The 24,820-nt window shown below is 39.1% G+C and overlaps 1 pseudogene; it reads left to right on the top strand.

The window, feature by feature from the left end:
* The first annotated feature begins 16,533 nt into the window (after positions 1 to 16,533).
* LOC142438979 (small ribosomal subunit protein uS3-like) overlaps positions 16,534 to 24,820 on the top strand; it is a 40,969-nt pseudogene continuing 32,682 nt past the window's right edge.

Genomic DNA, 24,820 nt, shown 5'->3' with positions numbered 1-24,820 from the left:
CTTCCTCTTCCAACATGATTTCTGCTTTTATATAATTGTGATCAGATAAAAATGCTTTTTATTATTTCGATGTTTTTATTTTATTGAGGCTGGTTTGGGGGCCTAAATTGTGGTGTAGTCTGGAAAATGATCCAGGTGTGTTAGAAAAGAAGGTATATGTTTTGGCTACTGGGCGAGATGTTATGCATACTCATGAGTTCAGTGTTTATTGTGGCATTTGCATCTTCTGTATCCTTGCTGGCGTTCTCTCTGACTTTGACCGAAAGCGGTGTGTTGAAGTCTACCACTATTATTATGGAACCACTTGCTTCTCTTTACAAGACAGTTAGAGCTTATTGCATGTTATTTGGACCTCTGATATTAGGGTCCACTTATATTTATTATAGATATATCCTTTTATGGATTGACCTTTTAATCATTATATATTATATCCTTCTTTATCTTTCTTAGTGGATTTTGCCTTAAGTCTATTTTATTAAAGATTAATATTACCATTCCTGTTCTTTTTTGTTATTACTTGCTTGATATATATTTTTTCCTTCTTTCGAGTTTTAGTTTATTTACATTTTTTGTGTTTCTTATAGACAACATAATGATTTAAAAAATCATTATGTCACTGTTTCTCTTACTGTTATTTGCTGTGCTTTAACTTCTGTGTATATGGTTTTATTCCATTTAATTTTCTGTAATAAGTTCTTAGAGTTTATGTATTCTCTTCATTTATTTAATTGTTGATTTTGTGTTTGAGACTATTTTTCTTCTTTTTTAATTTTGAAAAATTAAGCTTTTAAACTGTCTCTGTGGGTCCTGGAAAATTCCTTTATTAAACTTTCCTAAGTTTAAAGTATTTTTTTTCATTGCCTTGTAAAACGTTTTTTAAATGTAAACATTTTTACATTTACTTTTTTTACATTGCCTTGACTTTCTTTTCCATCTAGATGATCCATTACTACACCATTTATTCTACCTTTTGGTTTTGATGTTTTCATAATGTACAGATTGAAATCTCTGGTTGTCTCTTTTCAATATTTTAGTTTTGTTTTACTTCTGAGACTTCTTTTTCGGGGTCAGTATCTGGCTGATGCTGTCCTGTGTCCTAATCTCAGGTTGCTGTCTGCTGCTGTTGGTTCTCTTCTGAAGGATTCTTTTTCATATTTCTTATAAGTTTGGCTTGGTTTTTGCAGATTTCAAAATTTACTGTTTATCTGGATATGTCCTGAATTTGACATTTTATTTCAGATAAATTTGGCTAGAGATATAATTCTTGGCTAGCATTTCCCCAAGATTTTACATATATAATCCTATGACTTCTTTCCTGTGTAGTTTTCCAGAATGTTTTAAAATTTCAATTTTTTGGTGACTTTTTTTTTTCCCTGAGCTGCTCTCAGGCTTTTTTGTTTGTCTTTTGTTTTAGCACGTTTGGATATGCTATATTTTCGTGGCTTTCTTTTGAAGCCTATCTTGTATGGGATTTGTTGAGCTTTTTAATGGGTATCTTTTTACTTTTTATGTTAGTTAATTTTATACTGGGGATGTTTCCAGGCAGAAAATATTTGACAATGCTTCCTGTTTTTGTTGTCTATTTTGTCTCCTACTCGTCTAGAATTCTGATCACATATAAATTTTTCCTCTTGCTAGTATCCCACATAATTCTCAAGTTTTTTCATTTTCCGTTCTTCTTTTTTTTGTCCTCAAACAAATTAGTGTCAAAATAGGGATTTGTCTTCTATTGTACTCCTCTGTCATCTTTCTAGGAGCTCTGGTGGTGCCTTAGTGGTCAGGCATTTGGCTGCTAACTACAAAGTCAGCAATTTGAAGCCACCAGACTACGCCTGGGGGACAGACAGAATTTGCTATTCTGGTAAAGAGTTACAGTGTTGGAAACTCACAGGGACAGTTCTACCCTGTCCTACAGAGTCACTGTAATGCCACATCAACAGGACTGCAGTGGGTTTGTTCTTTTACTGTTGGTTGTCCTCCTATTTAGTTGTCTATATCTGAAAATTTTTTGTTAATCTGTTGTATGGCTTTGGATGGTTTATTTCTTTACTCATACTTTTCTCGTATTGTTTTTAGTGAATTCTTCTACTGCTCCCTCTTTATTGCCCTTGGGTTTGTTTCTGTTTTCCTTGATCTCTTGAAGAGCCCGATATTATATATATGTGTCTTTTAAATTCATTATCAGGTGAGTCAGTTTCTTTTCCTGAAAAGTTTTCTGATTCTTCTTTATTGTGTTTATTTGTTGGTGCCATCTTGTCCCGATTCCTTACTAGATTTGATGTTATTTGTTGTTCCAAAGGCATTAGGTCTTTTTATATTTATTTATTGCATGGCTGCTGCATCCTGGTTTGTATTTTGTTTTGCTCTAACTGATTAGGCAGGATGTGTGTGTCACTCTGGTTGCTATTCTGGTCATACGGGAACCCTGACTCTCTGTTTCCTTGAGGAAAGGGCAGCAGGTAGGTCCGTGAACACTGGTAGAGACTGTTCATTGAGCTTGCAGGGCATCTGTGAGTATAGCTGGCATACTGATGAAATGATGGGTCTATTTGACAAGACACATTGCAGAGCGAGTTCTCACTGTGTGTTATGTGGGTGTTATGTGTGCACACTGCTGATTGCCAGGTGGCTGGGGAGAGGGTGTCTGGGTTGTTGGTTGGTATAGAAACCTTCATTGACTGTGCTGGGTGAAGCAGGGATGTGTGAGGGTGATCAGAGTGGGCACAAATCTTCAGATAAAAGGTTGGACAGTGCCAGGAGTAAGAAGAGGAAATAACACAAATTCATGGGTGCCTGCTAAGTAGTATGCCCTTGTCAACTACAGTGTGATATAGAGGAGAGTGTGCTGTCAGTAACTGGTTCTCAGTACAGATGGCTGAAAGGAGTGTTATTAGTCTATGGGCCCCAGTATGAATGACGGGTATTAGAGTGAATGCCTTCAGTTTGTGGGGTCCCAATGCCAGTGGCTAGGTAGAGCAGTAGGCACCGGCAGTCCATGGGTTCCATTCAATGCAATTGCCTGTGGCCTAGGGGCTTGTGCCGCCATCCCATGGGAACCTGGAACCAGTAGTGGCTGGATGGAGAGGACAATGGTGCCGATCTGCAGATCTGCCATAGTGACTAAGTGAAAGAGAGGGTGCTGCTAGTCCTTGGACCCCCAGCTCAGGGGACAAGGCACTGATGAATGCTGCTGTATCTTGCGCATATACAGGATGCAGGGATGAATACGGGGAGTGACATGGCTACTGCCTGTCTGTGGGCCACAGGCACAGAAGTGTGAAGTGGCATGGTGGGTGAAGTGACTGCCCTTAATTTCACAGGGTGAAGAGCACTCTTACCTGGCTTTGACCTTGGGTGTCGAGCTGCTGGGAACGCTACTTGCTTTTCCTAATATGGTTGCATTGTGTGGATTCACCTGACAGGGTAATAGTGATCTGCAATTCTCCGTGTCCCGTATTTCCATACAGTCTTACAGTGTCTTCTTCCACTTGCTGCTCAGTCCAACTCTTCAGCCTTGCCTTTACTGCTCAGGATCCCAAAGTGGCCTCCAGATCTGATTCCCTTATTTTCTTGGTTCTATTTTATAAGTCACTCTTACAAGGTATCTGGTCATGCTGCCATCTGAGACAGCCTCCATCCAACACTTTTACCACGCCACCATGCATGCGCACTAATGTGGGAGATGCCACACTACAGCTGCAGGGAATGCCTCTCACTTTCCCCTGCCCTGGTAATGATACCCTCTTTCCACATATTTTGGGGTAGTCCCAACCTTGACTATGACTCTTGCCTTTCCTTTCATTTGGAATTTCAAGATGGTGGCAACTCTAAAGAGTGTCAAAAGCAGACAGTTGGAATGCAGAAATTCCTGGGCTGTGAAATTTCTGTGGAAAATTCAAAACACCCTGCACTTAACGCAATGCCAGAGCTGATTAGTGCAGTTCATTGCTAAGCCCCAAGGGACACCTGCAGGCTTTTTACCTTCAACCTAGAACCCTTGGCCTGAGGGAAGGTGTAATGCCATGTTAGTTCCGCACTCTTTCTATTAGAGCTCACTCAAAGCTGCCGACACCAGATGTGTTATAAACGAACATGAATTCTCCTTCGGCATCTGGATCGCATGTACAATGAGGGGCAAGATTTATGCCCTGCTGAAGCATTCCCCGGTTTTTAGCACAGAAATGATTGAACTCCAGATGTTAACAAGATGCAGAGACCTTTCAGTATGATTAAAAACATGATTTCTTGTTTTGCTCATGACAAAAACCATTGGATTAACTTATTAGAAGTGGAGCTGCCGTCCTGCTCATTGGAAGCTGTGTCTACTTTAGCTATTGGAGCTTGTCGTCAGAGATTTTATGCAGAAAGAATGACTCACTGACTCCTAAAATCAACAACTTCAAGGCCCTTTCAAAATTAGGGGTCTCAAGGTATATATTGTCAGGAATTGTGGATGAAGATTGGGTGAGGATGAAAGGTAACACAAGATTTGTATGAATTAATAAGATCAGCATCTGCTGCTTTTCCATGATTTTATTGTTATTGAGGAACATGGCATCTCTGACTTACAGTGTTAGAACTAGAATTGTCCTTTTAAAGATCATCAAACACCCCCTCCTTTCTTTAATTTTTCAGAGAAAAAAATGTTTTCCTTTTAGTGCAGAGGCAACTGAGAACCCAAAAGAAGAAATGTTTCGATACTGGTCTTAAGATCAGTAAATACTGAAAGCGCTGAGATCTAGCTACTGTTTGCAAGGTACAGTGTTTCCTCAATGTTAAAATATACTTTCCCCATAATTTATTTTTCCCCTTGTTGAAATGTACCTTGTATTTAATAAGGACACTTACCTTGTTTTTCATTTATTGTTGTTCCAAAAGTTGTTAATAATACATTTGACAGTCAGACATCTTACAATCAAAGAAATATAGTACAGCTATTGATTTCATGACACATCAGGTAGGTGTTTTACTACTATCACAAGCTGGAAATTTAAAAGTATTGTTAGTTAATAGGAAATTGCCTTCCTATGGAGTTACTCATGTTGTATTGTTTTTAGTCTTACCTAGGCAAAATTAAAGGGAAATAAATTGATATTAGCATAAAACTTTAAAACAGAAATTGTGATCATGACGAATAGCCTTCATTAATTATGAGTTTGGTCTGATAAATCTGATATACTTATCAAAGAATTTGTGAACTTAATATCTGAATGGTTTGGGAATTTTAAGACATTAAGTCTTCATTTACCTTTAGTCCCTATGGTAATTTATTCTGTTCTAGTGTCCGCCCTGATAGAATACATGCCCTTCCAAGTTTATTCGTTTGACTTAGAATGGTATAATAAGACACTTAGAGCATGTATGAGTGAAAAATAGTATATCATTAGTCATTAGAATCACCCTTGTATCATTTTATGATCAATAACCATGAGACATTAGGAAGTGCCTTCTTATAAATGTATACACAGTGATTTATTAGAAGGCTGAATTTCTTTTGTCAAACTTGCTGTAGAACTCGGCACATTTCACATACCTGACAGATAATCCATTCACACGCTGTGGATTTAACGGAAGATTTTGTAGGGAATGGGAACTATAGGCTAAGTGTTATCTTACACTATCACAAACAATTTAAATGCAACTTAACTTAAAAACCTTCATTAGATATTTAATTCTTCCCCCGGACTTGTTTTGCTTAGATTTTCTCTTCTCTCTTCTCACCACCAGATCCAGGCTTGCATTATTTTTGTTCTCAAGATTTTGTAGCAGTAAGTTAAATTCCCACAATTTTCATTGATTCAGACTTTCTATCAAATAGCTGAAAGCTTATGGTGAGACAGTTACTGTGTACAACAGGGCATGACTGAAATAAGCAACATCTCTCCTCTCATGGAGCTGAGACTCTCCTGAGCGGAGGAGGGAATCCATGAGTGGTGGAGGGACAGATGTCTGAGGACAGTGTGGTCCATCAAGAAAGTACGAGTGGTTGCCAGTGCCAGGAGGGAGGAATTTGGCTAACCATGGTGGAGAGGACCATTGCAAAGCTAATTATGGAAATTGCTGTCGATATGCTATGCTGAAATAAAAATTGGAATTGACAAAATATTGTGATACATGTATTTATAATACAACAACAAAATAAGTAGCTACTGAGGCTGTTGTGTTCAACCAACAGCATGGAATTTGGTTTCTTGGTTTGGATGTTTAGGATCATGGTAACATGGTCCATCCCTGTTAATTAGCATAACACCATATTCTGTTGTATCCCCTAGTTCATTGTATAGTGCCTGTGGGCTAAAACATGTAAGCAGCCGTTAATGATACAACCGTTGATCTCTATTTACCAGGACAACAGAGGAAGAACGAGTGTCCAAAACAGAAGGAAGATATGGAATGTGTAGTTAACTACCCTCACGAACAATGGTTTCCTTAGCTCTGAGATCAGAACATCTGCTTGGTGCTCAGCTAGTATTATGAATTATCTTGATCAAAGATCCCCTAAGAGAATCCTGATCAAATAGAGGAAAATTCACAATGCAATTTCAAATTCTTCTGGACTCCTTGAGCCATGAAGATTAGATGAACCCTGACACCAATGCCATAAGATAAAATTTAAACCTTAAACCGAAAATATCCCCTGAAGTCTTCTTAAAAAGTAAACAATAATTTAGCTGAACTTAAAAAACAGTTCTTAAAAAGTCTGCTTTGAACATTATACTCTTTTAACAATTATTTGCATCAAATTAAATGGACAATACCGACTTGAAAGATCAGATAGAATTCTTAGGGGAAAGTGAACGTACATTAATAAAGCAGCGAAAACAGACAAAGAAGGGATGCGAATGGTTAAACAACTCAAATATTTTCATCAATATCAAATTGGAACTTGAATTGGTGTTCTAAGGAAATTCAAACCTAGATGTGTCAAGAATAATAGCTTCACATTTTAATATTGTCATTTAATAAAGGGTTCTATGATTTTATAGCAAAACTTTTTGTCTCTGATTTACAGTTTATCAAAAAGTCATCTATATCGTACTCTAGATATGCACATATATATCAGAAAATTCCCGTTTATGTGTGTGGCTCTGTGGGTGTGTATTTGCGATCTATCTCCCACCACTTTATTTAACTTCCAGTAGACACTGGCCTGCTTTCTATTACCATAGATTAGTTTTGTTTATTATGGGTTTCAGATAATGCAATGATGAATACATAATCTTGTTTTGGGCTTCTTTCAGTGGGTATAATATTATTGAAACGTACACATATTGTTGTATATGTATTTGTAGTCCTTTGTCTTTGGGGTGGATGAGAACTATTCATGATACCTTTAACTTTTAATGTAGTCTGAGATTGCTTCCAGTTTATGGATATTATGATAAACCTGCTGTGAACATTTGTGTACAAGGCTTTTGTGGATATATGTGTTTTGTTTTCATAGGTGGATACATAGGAATAGAATATGGAATCGCTGGATCAAACAGTAAGTAAAATTCAATTTTATACAAATTGCCAAGCTGTTTTCCAGAATGGTTATAACATTGTACACTCCTACTCATCATGTATGAAAGGCTCAATTGCTTTTTATTCATAAACACTGAACATGAGCAGGCTAACATATTTAGCAGATTTAGTAGGTGTAGTGTAACATTTTATTATATATCTGATTTGTAATATTTTTAAGTAATAACATGGAACATTCATTTCATTTATTGTCTATTTATATATATTTTTGGCAAAGGTATGGTCCAAAAGTTTTTGGAAAATGGAATGAAAAGGTAATGAATTTTTTTACTTTACTGTTTGCAGCCTCCTCACATGTATGGCAAAGAGTCTCCTCCCCACCCCCTCAATCTTTGGCTTGCATTTTATTTTCCTGATGGTATATTATGAAGAATAGAAGACTGTTGAACCAAGAGCTAAACTTACTTCCATCTAGTCGATGTCAACCCATAGCAACCGTATAGGACAGGGTAGAACTGCCCCCCTGAGTTTCTGACACTGTAACTCTTTTACAGGAGAACAAAGGTTGAGAATTTAATAATTGGGTCTTTCATTCCAAGAACATATTCTACTTTCTTAGTCTTTACTTTTCCAGCATAATCTTGTTTCTAATGGTTTGTCACAAATATAGAGAGACACAAAGGTTTTATATTTTACCTTGCATTCTGTGATTTTGTTTTTGCCCTGTGGTTTTTTTTTTCCATTTACTAGTGTGCTTTTAGTTGTTTATTTCTGAAGACTTTGATGGATATAATCATCTTATCTGGAGATAAGTAAGTACAGTTTTAGTTTAGGGCTTCTCTCATGTTTTTAAACCCGCCAATGAAATGCTAGAAGTGGCAAAAGAGCATGATCTAACCTTTCGCTCAAACTTAAGAGGACAGCAGTCAGAATGACGGGAGGGAACTTTTCCTTACAGTCCCTGCGTTGGGCTGGAACCATTGCCTTCCATTTAGAGTTGTGAGGTTTTTGTTGTTGTTATTTGTCATCAGTGAGTGCTGAATCTCATAAAAATATCTCCTACCTTTATTGAAAAGATTATTTTTATGTATTCTTTTATTCTAATATAGCGGATTACATTAATTTACTTTTCTAATGTTAAAGCAACTAACTTTACATTCATGGACAAATTTCAGTGAGAAATTATATTCTCTATTTATTTATAGATGTGATTTGCTAATATTTTGCTAAGACTCTTTGCATCTATTGTTGTTGGGCACCCAGGCATCAGTTCCAACTCATATCCACCCTGTGTACCGCAGAACAAAACGCTACCGAGGTGTGTGCCATCCTCACAAAGGCCGTGTTTGCAGCCATTGTTGCGAAATGTCAATTCATTTTGCGGATGGGCCTCCTCTTTTTCATGGACACTGTGCTTTACCAAGGGCGGTGTTCTCCAGAAACTGGTATTTCCTCAAAACATGTCCAAAATAGTTGAGACTCACCATCCTCTCTTCTTGGAGCATTCTGGATGTACTTCTTCCAAGACAGTTCAGTTCCGTTTGTCCTTCTGACAACCCCTGGTCCATTCAATAGCCTTCGCCAACATAATTAAAAGGCGTCGAGTTTTCCACAGTCTCTCTTACTCGTTGTCCAACTCTCAGATGCGTGTAAGGTTGTTGAAAATACCCTGGTTAGGGTCAGGTGCTCCTAATCCTCAAAACGACACCCTTGTTCTTCAATCCTTTACAGAAGCCTTGCATAGAAGATTTTCCCAATGCAATCTGTTGATGGAGATTCCTGAAAAAATATCAGTTTATAATTTTCTTATATTATTTATGCTTAGCTCTTATATTTGGGCAATGATGTTTTCTTCAATTGGAAATTGCTTTTTTCTCTTATAGTTTCTAAAAGAGTTTAGATAAGATTGGTACTATTGTTTTCTTTATTGATGAACCTATAGGGTCAGAAAGTAGAATAAGGGTTTGGGGGTGGAGACTACTGGGGGGTGGGGGTGAGATGGAAAAAGGGAGATGGTGTCAAGGAGTCCAAGAAGGAGAAGAATATTTGGAGACTGGTTGTGGTAGCAATCGTATAACACTGCTTGATGTGATTGAACTATGGATTGATCTGATGTATGTATTAACTTCCAATTAAAAATAAATAAATAAACAAACCCCCAAAACATTGTAACAACTTATCAATGAAATCTCTGGATTTGCTATTTTTACTTTGGGAAAATTTTAAATGAAAAAAATCTTAAAATATAGACATATATTAACTTGCCATTTGGGAGTTTTTACAGAGTTTTTTAGTTAATTTTTGCCATCTGGTGACTGAGCCCATTTAATCTAAACTGTAGAACTATTGGCATAAAGTTGTTCTGACCCTTTTTGGCTCTCTCTTTTATCTCAAACAATCTTTCTATTTGTCTATCAATTTTATTGATCCACCCCCAAGAAACACCTTTCATGTTTTTTTATTTATCTTTTCTGATTTTCTCTGAGTTTTTAATTTTTTTTCCTCCTGCCTTTATTTTGTCCCTCAGTCTGATATTTTTCATGTGTATCTGTTATATCTATATTTTAATATCTTCTTTAAATGACAGCTTACATCATCGATGTTTGACATTCTTTTTAATGTAGATATTAAATCTATAACTATATCTCTGAGCATATTACAAATTTTGACATGTGGAAATTTTATTTTTATAGAGTTCAAATGTTATTTACCTTCTGGTAGAGAATTTCTAGAGAATTCTAAAAAATTCACATGAATATCTTTGGATGGCCATGCTTCTGCCTACCAGAATTATTAAGGTATTTGTCATGAGTTGCTCAAATAATAAATTACCATTTTTAGAACCTACTTAAACCAAAGATAATCTATTGACATATGTCATGCACAATTTGAAAGACATTAGGAAAAGTGGGCTTTACTCATTTTAAGAAAATTTACCTGTTTTAAATTTACCATTTCCCTACGGCCTTGTGAAGTTGATATACCTGCTTATGTCCACTTGAATGATGCCTTGTCAACAAGGAAGGTAGGACATTTACAGACAAGCGGGATTTACCAAAAATAGCCCAGGAGCTTTGTTTCATAGGTTCTGACTTTCTCCAGCGTCCTCTCCTGATTTCTTTTGACATCCCTGAGCACCCCTGCCAGCACGGATTCCTACAGCTCCAACCATCCCCAAATCACTGCACTGGAAACCGCATTCCCCAAAGTCCCCAACGCATTCTCCCTTGGACAGCTTACGTCAATACATGGCATCACATTTTCCCAAACAAAGCTTTAAACCACAGTTCTTTTTGTCTGCGTTTTACCGATTTTTACTTTTGCAACCTACCCAGTTGTCATATTTTGTAAATTTTTCTAGAACGTCTCTCACCCATTTTGTTTCACTTTATTTTCCACAACCACCACTATATTTCATAACCTTCTTCTTGTCTGAAGGGCTTCAAAATATCATATAAAAATTCCTTCATCAGAACACAGCTTTCCCCCAGATCCTGGATGCTTCCTCCCCACAACTACCATGATCTGAATTCTACCTTGCAGGGCTGGATAGGGCAGAGGTTGTACACTGGTGCATATGGGAGAAGGAGGCACAGGGAATCCAGGGTGGATGATACCTTCAGGACCAGGGGTATGAGGGGCGACGCTGGAAGAGTGGAGGGTGAGTGGGTTGGAAAGGAGGAACTGATTAAAATGATCCACATGTGACCTCCTCCCTGGGAGAGGGACGGCAGAGAAGGCGGGGAAGGGAGACTCTGGATAGGGCAAGATATGACAAAATAACGATGTATAAATTATCAAGGGCTCATGGGAGGGGGTAGCAGGGAAGGAGGGAGAAATAAGAGGACCTGATGCAAAGGGCTTAAGTGGAGAGCAAATGCTTTGAAAATGATTAGGGCGAAGAATGTATGGATGTGCTTTATACAATTGATGTATGTATATGTATGGATTGTGATAAGAGTTGTATGAGCCCCTAATAAAACGTTTTTAAAAATTCCTTCATCATCCAATTCCAGTTTCTATTATTATTTTGAAGCCTGGATAGTATTGAAATCACTGCAAACATTTCCTAATAAGTCTCTTTGCTTATGTTCTGCATCAAACCAACTCAGCTAGATGAATCTTTCTAAATACTCTTTCCTACTTAAAGTATTTGACTCTGCCTAATGTCTCTAAGTTGGAATCCTGCTTCAGCAGGATATAAATGCCCTGTGACTTTCATTGGAACACTGCCAATTCTTCACCTCTGATCTCCAATCCCACTTTTCTTCTATTTGCTTTCCTTGACTATTCGAGCTTGCAGCAGTTTCTCATATTCATGAATGGATTTATATAGCATATTCCGTTAATAATTTATCAAATAATGTCTATATTTATCTTCCTCCTAATTATATGCCTTTTTCCTTTGCAATATCCATTTTCTAAGGGTTAATATTTCTTGTTAAAGAAGAGTGGAATTTAGGACTAAATTTGTTCAGATTTTTTGTGTTTTGTGAGGAGAGGTTATGAAATGATAAATATTTTCTAATAATTAAGTTAGGAGTCCCAGAGTGTCTCAAACCATAATTGCTCAACTACTAGCCAAAACATTGGATGGTTTAAACACTGCCCCAACTGTCCTGACAAACAGGCATGGTGCTCTGCTTCTCAAAGGCTGACATCCATTAAAACCCTAGGGAGCAGTTCCCTTCTGAACATCATAGGGGGCCACCAAAAGTTGCAATTTGTTTGAAGGTAACTAACAACAACAACAACAACAACAACTCACTTACTCAAATTAGCTGGCCTATGTATCCACCACTGGTCTGTCAGATTGTCAAACTGGTGGCTTCTGTGTTGTGGTAATGCAGAAAGTTATGTCGCTGGTATTTCAAATGCCAGCAGGGTCACCCATGTGAGCAGGTTTCTGTGAAGTTTTCAGACAAAGAACAGACTGTAAAGAAGGACTCAACTATCCACTTTAAAGGATGCACTGACGGAAAACCTTGTGCATAGAATTGAAATATATTCAGCTTCTGATGGCCCAATAAATGGAAGCAGAACATTGTTGGAAATCATTCCAGAGCATGGGCTCTTGGTATTGGAAAGCACTTGAAATACAACTGATGCAAAGCTGCCTTTTCAAAGTACAGTTGACCAGGGTGATGTGACTTGAGGGAAGCCTGTGGGTGTGAAGCCTTCAGGATCTTCATTTGCTGATGAGGCACAACTCAAATGGAGAAGAAACAGCTGCAGAAATCAATGAATAATTCAAACTTGGAATGTGCAAACTATGAATCTAGGAAAATTGGAACTCGTCAAAAATGAAATGGAATGCATAAAGATTGACATTCCAGCCATTAGTGAGCTGAAATGAACTGGTATTGGCCAATTTGAATCAGAAAATCATATGGTTTACTATACTGAGAACTACACAATCAAGAGAAATGGTGTTGCATTCATAATCAAATAGGATATTTCAAAATCTATCTTGAAGTACACTGCTGTGTTAGTCTGGATAGACTAGAGAAACAAATCCATGGACACACATATGTGTATAAGAAAGAGATTTATATACAAGAGCAATTGAACATTGAGAAAACATCCCAGCCCAGCCAAGATCAAGTCCATAAGTCTGATATTAGCCCATATGTCTGACACCAATCTATAAAGTCCTCTTCAGACTCATGAAAAACATGCAATGACGCTGAATGTAGAAGATCACAGGCCACTGGGTCTTTGGATCCTGTGGCCTTGGAAACATCTCAGCGCTGGCTAGGGCCCCTGCATCAGGGTGGGTCCATGTCTTGTCATCTGCTATGTCTCCCAGGGAGTTTCAGAGAGTCTCCCACCTCCAAGAAGGAAGTACCAGATTTCCATGAATTCTCAGGAAAAGGCCATGCCCACACAGAAGTCTCATTGGCTATCTCCAGATTGAGAGCCTAGACTCCACCCCTACACTCTCAATCCTTAACTTGACACCAGTTTAGGTGACTGCCACAACTGCTGTCTGTGATAGGATTATATCTATTCACCTGTAAGGAAAACTAATCAATACAAATATTATTCCAATTAATGTACCAATTTATAAAGCTAGTCATGAAGAAATTGAAGAATCCTACCAACATCTTCATTCATATATTGATCAAACATGTAGTCAAGATGTTTTCATAAATTAATGCCCTTTGGAATGCAAACACTGGAAAAATGAAGAAGGAACAGTAATTGGAAATATGGCTTTATATAATACATAATAGAAAAGAAGCTGGAGATGGAATGACAGAATTTTGCAATAGCAATGACTTGTCCATAGCAAATACTTGTTATTTCTTCCAACAACACCAATGGTGACTATACATGTAGACTTCTCCTGATGGAATACACAGACATCAAATTGACTACATATATGAGAAGAGATGATGTATAAGCTCAATGTTAGCAGATAAAATCAGGTAAGGGACTGGTCATAGAACAGATTATCAATTGCTCACATGTAAGTTTAGGTTGAAGCTAAAGAAATTAAAAACAATTCCATGAGAGCCAAAATATGACCTTGAGTCTCTCTGACCTGAATTTCAAGAGTACCTCATGGACAGATTTGCTACATTGGACACTAATGGCAAAAATGATAAGCTGCAAGAACACACCAAGAACATCACTCATGAAGAAAGCAAAAGGTCATTAAAAAGACAGAAAAGAAAGAAAAGATCAAAGTGATGTCTGAAACTTGCTCTTAATCATAGATTTGCTAAGGAAGAAATGAGGAAGTCAAAGAGCTGAACAGAAATTTTCAAAGGCCACTTGAGAAGACAAACTCAACAATGTAATGAAATATGCACAGACCTAGAGTAATAAAACCCAAAAGAAAGAGCAGAGTCAGCATAGCTTAAACTGAAAGGACTAAAGGGAAAAAAAAACCAAGCCTTGAGTTACTGAATACTGAGTATTGAATATTGAATACAGAATACCAACTGAATATTGAAAGATTCACTTGGAAAAGATGGAATGTTTCAGGAAACATCAAAAGAAGATAGAAAGGATATGTAGAGTCACTGCCCTAAAAAGAATTAGCCTGCACTCAACCATTGCAGGAGGAAACATGGGCAAGAGCCAATGTTGCTGAAGGAAGTTCAAGTTGCACTGAAAGAATTAGCCAAAAACAGAGTTCTAGGAATTGATGGAATACCAATTGAAATGTTTCAACAAGGTGATAAAGTACTTCAAGTACTCACTCATCTACATTTGGAAGACAGCTGCTTGGCCAACTTTGTACCCATTCTAAAGAAAGGTGACCCAACAGAATACTCAAATTATAGAGCAATTTCATTAGTATCAACATGCAAGTAAAACTTCGAAGATCATTCAACAACAGTTGCAGCAGTACATTGACAGGGAGCTGCCAGAGGTTCAGGCCAGGTTCAGAAGAGGATGTGGGACAAAGGATATAATTACTGATGACAGATGGATTTGGGCTCAAAGAAGAGAATACCAGAAATACGTTTACTTGTGTTTTATTGACTATTCCAAGGCATTTTCCTGTGTGGGTTATAACAAACTATGGACAACCTTGAGAAGAATGGGCATTCCAAACACTTTATTGTGCCATGAAGTGTGGGATGCAGAAGGGGTTTCCCCAGGTTGTGCCCCAAATATATGCCAAACCTAAGACACTGCATGCAACACATGGTAGATGACTCTACACTTGGAGGTCAACACAAGCTGCTTAGAGGTTACCTCCCTGAGGTTATCAGTCATCTAGAGCAATCAGACTCTATAGACTGTCTCACCCTAAGTAGGGCCCACTCCCTTCTGATAAGGATAGTGGATTGTCTCCCTTAAGGAGAGCCCAGAGATAAGGTCAAGCCAACTCAAGGAGACCAAGGTTAGGCTACCATCTTGAATTTAGGATCTGCCCATCTTGTCACATATGTACCCTTAGTGCCACCCCTTCTGATTGAGTGTACACCCCCAGCTTGTCCCCCTCAGATTGATGTATGCCAATTGTACAACCCCTTCCCATTATGATGTTATCGGGGGGCCTTGCACACCCCCGAAAGTGTATATATGCTGTGATTGGAAATATTCTCTCTCAGTGTGCGGACCTGGCTGCTGAGATCATGGCCGTCCGGGAGGTGAGCGATCTCATGCCTTATATAGGGCCAATGTCTCTTTAAATATACCTCTCAATTACACAACTGCCCCTTGATTGTGGGGGCTGGTACCCCACAATGAAGAACTTGTATATGGATCAAGAGGCAGTCATGCCAACAAAATAAGGGAATAATGCATGGTTTAAAATCAGGAAAGATGTGGCTCAGCATTGCATCCTCTCCCCATACTTAATCTGTATGCTGATCAAATAATTGGAGAAGCTGGATTTTATAAAGAAGAATGTGGTGTCAGTATTACAGGAAGGTTTATTAACAGCCTGCTATATCTGCAGCTGCCACAAGCGTGCTTGCTGAAAGTGAGAAGCACTTGATGATGAAAATCGAGAATTTCACCCTTAAGTGTGTAAAGAAAACCAAAATCTTCACAACGGTGCCGATAGATAACATAATGATTAAGGGAGAAAAGGTTGAAGTTGTCAAGAATTTTGTCTTGCTTGCAGGGAAGCAGCAGTCTAGAGATCAAATGGCATATTGCACTGCGGAAATCTGCTGCCCAAGAACCTTTTAGAGGGTTGAAAACAGGGAAGTTACTTTGAAGACTAAAGTGTGCCTGATCCAAACCATGGTATTTTCAATTGTCTACTATGCTTGTAAAAGTTGGATGTTGACTAGGGAAGACCGGAAGGGATTCAATGAGCTTGAGTTGTCATGCTGGTGAAGAATATTGACTGCATTATGGACTACCAAAAGGACAAACAAATTTGTTTCGGAAGAAGTGCAGGTAAGTGCTCCTTAGAAGCCAGGATGATGAGACTTCATCTGACATGCTTTGGCCATGTTGTCAAGAGAGACCAGTCTCTGAAGAAGGACATCATGCTTGGTAAAGGAAAGGGGCCGCAAAGGAGAGGAAGGCCCTCAAGGAGATGCATTGACAGTGGCTGCAACAATGGGCTCAAGCATGGGAACAATTGCAAAGATGGCGCGGGACAGGACAGCCTTTCTTTCAGCTGTGGAGAGAGTTGCCATGCGTTGGAACCGACTCAATGGCAGCCCGCAACGGCAGCAGCAGAATATGTACATTACTCTTACTTTGTCAAAACTCTCACTGTGTTCTTACAACCACTCTCTGCAGGTAGATTAGTTGGTCATTTAGGTTTGAGCACCCTATTAATTTTTGTAAAGTTGCCAATTAATAATGAAGAGTCTTATTTCCTGTGTCATGCCTGTTCGTCTACAGAAATAACTCCAGTGGCGCTCATATAGGTATAGGAAAGAGTTTTATATCAAGAAGTAGTCTTATATCAAATGATATAACTTCAATTCAAGTCCACAAATACAAAGCATCCCAGGCCCCTCTTGAGAATCACGTAGCTGCAGGCTCAGGGCAACACGGTGCAGCAGGAAGATGACAGGTTGATCACAGGGTGCAGAGCCAGGTGGAAACAGGGCAAGGCTCCCACAGCTCTCAGGGTCCAGCTGGGGCCACCCCTTGAGGCAGACAGAGTTCCAGCTGGCAGGAAGACAGAGGAGCAGTGAGAGCAATTGTTTCTGTTTGTCTTGCTCTTATTCAAAAGGCTTATGACATCAAGAAGTTGTCATCAGGCTGTAACTTGATTGACAGGTTTGACTCCACTCCTAGCCATGAATGTCTAATTGACATAAACCCTTATTACCAGATTTCCTTATTTCTATTTCCATGTCCTGAGATTCTACCCTGAAGATTTCACAGAACAGATTTGTTTTCTCTGTAGTTTTATCATGTTTAATATGTGTGTTTTGAAATGCAGCTACTCTAGTTACTATACAGTCTATGTTAATAACCTTTTTCCCAAACCGAATGTACTCTGCTCACTGAATAATCCTTCTATAGCTTACAAGGCCAGCCTACTTTGTTTTCATAGAAGAGCTTAAAGTGACTCTTTAGTTTCTCTACTATACTGCCGTATTTCTCCCATTCGTCTGTTTTAGTTCATTCTTTTGACTAAATTAAGCAATTCAAAGTATCCTTGAGTTTCTTGAAAATTGTCCCAGCTATCTCTAGGGGTGACTCACTGATAAATCCCATGGAACCGTCTATTATTTGGCTGAACCCAGAGCTGGGATTTGGGGAATTGTGGTAGTTATGTCTCATCTTATGATCCCAAGCCAAATATTTCTTTTTCTTTTTTTCCCCCGTCAGTTGCTCCATCAGCAAAAGGTAAAATCTATTGTATAAAACCAGTGGTTAGTTGCCAAGGATAGTGAACATTGCGTGCAGTTTGTGAACGTAAAGCTATATATAAAATCTAAATATAGCCCTCCCAGCGGCCACAGGGGGTTGGAGCTTTTAGATCTTTTCCCAGAGGCCTCAGCAATGAATGCTTACCCGAGCTCCATTTTCCACACCAAATCACAAAGCATATTTTTGAATGATAAATATGAGATATTTCAGTATCTCAATAATAGAAAAGATGGTATTGATAATGACAGTTATCATTTGTGCAATTTAGCGGACTTCAATCTCTAAGATAAACACTACATATCTTATCAAATCCAGTCACAAATATTGCGTGAGCTATATTTTCTTCTTGCATTTTTGCAGAAAACAAAACAGAATAGAACTGAAATTCAAGCAGAATGAGTAAATTGTCTGAAGTCACAGAACAAGTGAGAGGGAGAATCCATGCTTCTCTGTCTGACCCCAACTCTGGACTCCTACACAGCATGGTGCACTGCATTCTCCGACCAATGCACTGGACACATAGAAGTGAGCTGTGAAGTGGGATCTATTGGAGTTCTTGGTGGTAAGTTGTCTGATTGACTGATGTTAAGGCTATTTTAAGAGAAATTAGAAAAAATTAAGTTTCCCCTCTCACAATTTGATTTAAGTATATGACTCTACGCTCTCTTTGTTAGTTCTACTCTCTACAGCTTTTTTATTCCCTCTCCCTTGCACTCCTTTTCCACTTTTTGCTAAGGCTTCTAAATGCTTGGGACTTCAATTAAAATACAAGAACAATTTATTAAAGAACTATTGAAACCCCTCCCATCCCTGTTTAAAATCTCTGCTTTCTTGGAGCTTACTCAACACATTTATTCTAGTAATATTCCAGAAGTTTTAGATACTTCTAGGGTGGTGTATTGGTTATGTGTTGGGCTGTGATCTACATAGTGGGCAGTTTGAAACCACCATCCACTCCATAGTAGAAAGATTGGACTTTTCTACTCATGTGAATAGTTGAACTCTCAGAAATCCACAGGGTAGCTGTGATGAGTTGGCATTGACTCGATGGCAGTGTGTAGTAAGAGGGTTGAGCAGAGGGTAAGTATGTGGACGTAGGAATTGTGATTATGTGGTGAAGTTCAGTTGAGAATTTAGGTTATTATAGAATTTTTATAGCCTGTTAGTCCTTTGATAATATTGGTGTTAATGTGTTTTCCTCAGACACCCTTGATTCCCTTTCATCGTCCCTTTACTTCTCTTTATCTTTAATAACGTCAGCCCTCTCTCCCTGCCTCCTCCTTCCACACACTTAGCTGTTGCTTAGATACATGCCTGCTCACCTTTCTTTCATACATGAAGAAGTTCATGTTCCCCAAAGTTAAGGAATTTTCTCAAGGCAACACAGCTTGAAAGTGGTAGATCTCAGATTTTGATTTAGCTCGATCTGACTCCACAATGTCAATTACAAGCTGAGACTTACATGCCTCAAAAAAAGGTCTTCCTTGAATAAACCATTTAGTACTTCATGAAATAGATTTATATCTTCTTTTAACTTAAACTCCGTTATCTGTAAACACGTGAATAATTCAAGCATGCATTCTTCTCATCATTTTCAATTTATGAAGGGCTTGATTCCTTCGAAAATGTAGTTTCTAACCCTGTGAAGTCTCAACACTGCTTAATCTCTGATTTTTTAAAAAGATGCCCTCTATTTTCCTTGGGACAACCTTCAGTCTTCTGTTCAACCCTGCCTATTCAGCATAAACTATTTCTATAAATAACTTAACATATTTTAAATGACTGTAGGTAATGATCCCTTTTTGCTTGTGTGTGCTCTCCAAACTGCTGTGTTCTCAGATTCCATTGTGCAAACCTGCTCACCAAGAACAAATGACCATAACATTATCTGTTCAAGTAGTGGTTCTGAATTTACACACTATTCTAATACTGTCTGAACTGGGAGTGGTGGGAGGATTTTAATATCCCATATTCTATGTCCTTTTGCCGGGACTCCATTAAACCCGTTTTGTTTTTCCTGAGGTTCTTCAGTGTAAGGAAGCAGGCTTGCATCCCAGCTGCAAGCCCTCACATTCAAGGTTCCTGCTGCAGCCAGAAGTGTCCTTGGAGTCTAGTTCAAAGCTTAAGAGAGTGAACCGTGGAGTGAGAGCCATTGAAGGAGACGCTGGCCCGAAGGAAGTGAAGGGTTTCAGCCAGTATGTACTGACGCACAACCAGGAAACCACAAGACTGGTGAGAACCTTTCCAAGCCCGAGCCCTGTGATCAAAAGAGGTGCAGGAAGGAGCTCTGCCAAGAGTCCTTTCTGCTGCTGGCCGGCGCGCCTGAGGTTCTTTTAGCTGACTCTGAGCAGACGCTGTCACCCAAAGAACTGTCACATAAGCACTTTCTTGCCTGATCCAAGGTGGCCCCATTGGTGACTGAGAATGTTTGACTGTCTCATTTTCTCTTTTTCAATGGTTTTCTTTTGGCAAAATTTGAAGACTGATGACTGACTCTCATTTTTTTCAGAAGCCATCCATTACTGACTGTTGCCCTTTGACAGTTGGCTATTGTTTTGTGTACAGGACCTGTGTTAAGGTTTTTTTTTTAAGGTCTGTGGAAACTTTCCATGATTCCACAAACTTTATGAAGCCCCCAGAAGTCCCAAACTTTGACCACCACCTGCTTTAACTGCTTCAGCAAATCTATCAACAGCCAGGACTTGAATGAGGAAGCGAACTGGCACTTCCTTCAGTTCACACCTCACTTCTCCTCCTTGGACTTCTCATAAGAATTAACTCAATCAGGAACTGCATTCAAACTTGCTACAGATAGAATTCTGTCTAGCACAAAGTCAAAATAATTGAGCTGTGTGGATTCTCTCTCTCTCCTTAGCCAAAGTCACTGCCAGCTGTCATGTCATAAATCAGATTATCACATGGCAGATCCAGCTAATCGTTGGGACTAGCAGGAACACTGAACCATGACCTAAGAGCTAAGTACCAGAGCAATTGGACTTGCCCTCGAGTACCTCAAATTGAATGCTCAATAAGGGGATATTTTTCCTGGATAATAGAATAATTCTGAATTGTTATTTTGATCATGGGTACAGGCCCTTTGTAAAGGAAAATAAAGCAAGCGTGATGGTGTTTTATTTTTAATTTGGTTGCCTTCCTGACTTCTTCGTGCCTGTATTGCATGTGTGACAGTGCATTACATGTTTCTGATTTTTTTTATTCTGTAAACCCTGACGAGATGCCACACTAACATTGCCCATGTGGCACAAAATCTAAAATCTCATTTACCCAAGTCTCAGCAAGTAGGAGGTGCCCAACAGAGGGTGTTCTCTTCTTCCTGAGATGTTCTGCGACTTATCTTAAAGTACAGCAAGTTGAGGGAAATGAACAATTCCATGGTGAGCCACGTAAAGCCTTTGCAATGATGATTGAGATCTCAGAGACTAAACACACGAATGGAGCTGCAACACACAAGTGCCCGAACTATTCCTCCCCAGAGATTGTTCTGTGGGACGCAGCTTTGCAAACACATTGTGCTGCAGCATTTTTGGGGACACGCCATTTGGGGAAAGTGCTAACTCTGTCCTCTGCTAACACTAACCGTTTGAAAATAGAGCCTTCCTCGCCTGCCCCCCCACCTCCTCTCCCCTCCACCCACCCCGGTCTCTCCCCAGTTTTTGGCTCAACTTATCCTACCAAAACACACTTCAAAAGACTTCCTTAAAAAAGAATGTTTCAAAAATATAATATTTCCATCTGTTATTTCAATAATACATGCCCTGGGACTCTCTTTATGAACCATTTTCCTTTCTTTGCTCCCATTTGGATGTACAAATATTTGATTCTAAAGCCCTCAGGGATGGTCAGCCAATCAGGTCTCTGAATTGTGAACATTCCTAACCCTATAATTTTGACTGTAGCAGGCACCTCCTGCTGTGGAACTAACTGCTAAAGAATTATAGCCATCTAATCCTCAGACTATTCCATCTCAAGGTTACTCTGAAGTGGAGAGAAGGAAGCAGTTTTAATTTTGATAAAATAAACTTTATTTTGGAACTTTATTATTTGTTTTTCTTTCTCCTTTCAACAGTTCATAATAGATGAGTCTGGTAATTTGAAGGCAGCCTCCCTGGTTGAGGTTCCCCTAGACCACCCCATATCCTTGTAGCTCTTTAAAAAGTAACCCACCTGAGTGTTTTTATTATTTTGCCCAACAAGAACTGATCCAAGCCGTAAATGGACTCTTAGTACACACCTTCAAACGATGCCTTCCTAATGGATCTTAACAGAAGATTCGCAGCCCCTATCGCTCCCTGTTGGAAGCAGCAAAAGACGTGCAAACGCTGTTACTTCCTGCTCGGGAGTCTTTGATCACTAGACATCAATTTCAGCAATTATCAAACAGATTGCACTTGAAGTTAAAACATGAATTTCCCGGAAACCCCTCTTTGGCATAAATGGACCCATGTTTCTGGGAACAAAAGTCCTTTGTGGATGAAATCTGATACATTCTGAACTAAGTCCAAAGTGATCTTTCGCTGACGTGAAGAGTAAAGTAAAATTCCCTTGATACAGCTATGGTTGGATGAGTGAAGAAGTACCTTTCCCAAAGAACGACTATTTTCCGGTTTCTTCTTGAATTAAAAACAACAACAAAACAGACCCATAAAGTTCCAGATATTCACTTAAAACCAAGTATCAGTACTGCAATGTAAATAGCCAAACTTTTCTGGAAATAATACAGCAAAAACTATTTCAGTACCTTAGAAAGATCTACATCCTTTACCCAGAAACTATGCTTTTAAAATCCTATCCAGGAAGGAGTCAAAGAAACACTCCACAAAAATGTATGTTCAAAGATATTTATCGCTGCTATTGAAATGGGTGAAATATTCAAGGTGGTTAAATTTCCAAAGAAGTACCTATTAGCAGTCTGTCTTACGCTGGGTTCTCCAGAGCAAGTCTTCTTAAACTTATTCTACTTGCCACCCATTTTCTGTAGCGGAGCAAACCCAGTGAAGCGTGTGTGTGTGTGTGTGTGTGTGTGTGTGTGTGTGTGTGTGTGTGTATGTGAGAGAGAGAGAGAGAGAGAGAGAGAGAGAGAGAGAGAGAGAGAGAGAGAGAGAGAGAGAGAGAGACAGAGACAGAGACAGAGAGAGAGATTGAGATTTCTAGTAAATGCCTTACATAGTGGTAGAGGCTGACAGTTCCCAATCCCGGGGTCAGACATCAGACCAGAGGCTCCCCCTAACTCATGTGGTTTCAGGGGCTGAGGAACCTAAAATTAGTAGGTCTCTTGGCAGACTGCTGGCTTACTTCCCAAGAAACCAAAGTTGTAGGAGGGAGAGTTGAATGCAGGATCCAGAAAGAAATTACTTGCCAGAATACAAGGGGAGTACTCCCCCCCAAAAAAAAACCAGGGAGAAAAACGGGGAGAAAAGCTTTACTGGGCAGAGCTTTAGTACACATTTTAGTACACAATTTCCCCCATAGGTGAGCATCGAGCAACTCGCTCTGAGTTAGTGCACCCAGTGGTGTTGCCTGGGAAGGTTCTCTCTGGTCACAGTGAATTTTTTTTGTAAAAGCAGTTTCACTTGCACCTCTTTTTTTGTGATGGCCAATTTCAGAGAACACCAATTTAAGAGAACACCATGCAGCTGTGAAATATAGTTTCCTATTAAGGAAAAAAATGATGTGGGAACTATTATGATGTTGGACACAGCTTACAAGGACAGTGCTATGGGGAAAACTCAAATATATCAGTGGTTTTCTCATTTCAAAAAAGGTAAAATATTGATTGACGACAAACCTTGTTCTGGGTGTCTGTCAAGTTCCCAAACAGATGAAAACGTCAACTCATTGTGTATTTAGAATTCATTCCACTAAGTCAGACTGTTGATCAAGCTTTCTATTTAGAGGTCCTGAAAAGACAGTACAACCATGTGCGACAAAAAAAGGCCAGATTTGTGGCAGATGGGGGACTGGTTTTGCCACTATGACAATGCATCTGATTACACAGTCATCTCAGTGTGTCAGTTTTTGGCAAAAAGCAGCATGTTTCTCTTGCCCCACGTACCATACTTACCTGACCTCATTCCGTGTGTCTTCTTTTTGTTTCCATGAATGAAGAGTGTGATTTGATGACTTAGAAAAGGTGAAGAAAAAAAAACGAGGGAGGTGCTGTCAGCCATCAAACAGATGAGTTTGAAAACTGTTTCCAAGAATGGAATCACAGATTTGACACATGTATTAAGTTTAACAGAGAATACATTTTTATTGTAAATGTCTTTTTATTTTATTATTATTATTCATCGTTTTATTGGGGGCTCATACAGCTCTTCTCACAATCCATACACACATTCATTGTGTCAAGCACATTTGTACATATGTTGCCATCATCATTTTCTAAACATTTATTTCTACTTGAGTCCTTGGTAGCAGCTCATTTTTCCCCTCCCTCCCTCCCTCCCCCACCCTCCCTCCCTCAAGAACCCTTGATAATTTATAAATTATTATTAGTTTGTCATGTCTTACACTGCCCACTGTCCCCCTTCAAGTAGTCCCTCATTCCCTCAATGCAAGAACACTTTGTTCTAATAACCCGGCATTCTGTGATGCTCACCTTCCCTTCACCCACTTTTCTGTTGTCCACCCCCCCCCCCGGGAAGGGGATATATGTAAATTATTTTGATCAGTTCCCCCTTTCTTCCCCACCTTCCCCCTGGTATCACTACTCTCATTATTGGTCCTGAGGGGTGTTTCTGTCCTGGATTCCCTGTGTTTCCAGCTCTTATCTGTACCCATGTGCATGCTCTGGTCTAGCTGGATTTGTAAGGTAGAATTGGGGTCATGATAGTGGAGGGAAGAAGCATTAAAGAACTGGAAGATAGTTTTAGGTTTAATCTGTGCTATTCTGCACCCTTACTGGGTCATCTCTTTCTGTGACCCTCCTGTAAGGGCATGTCCAATTGTCTACAGATGGGCCTTGGGTCTTCACTCCACACACACCCTCATTCACTTTAATATGATTTTTTGTTCTTTGATG

The sequence above is a fragment of the Tenrec ecaudatus genome, chromosome 1 (assembly GCF_050624435.1).
Source record: "Tenrec ecaudatus isolate mTenEca1 chromosome 1, mTenEca1.hap1, whole genome shotgun sequence".
Classification (NCBI taxonomy): Eukaryota; Metazoa; Chordata; class Mammalia; order Afrosoricida; family Tenrecidae; genus Tenrec; species Tenrec ecaudatus.
Note: the sequence above shows the minus strand (reverse complement) of the source record. Positions and strands in the feature narration are given on the sequence as shown.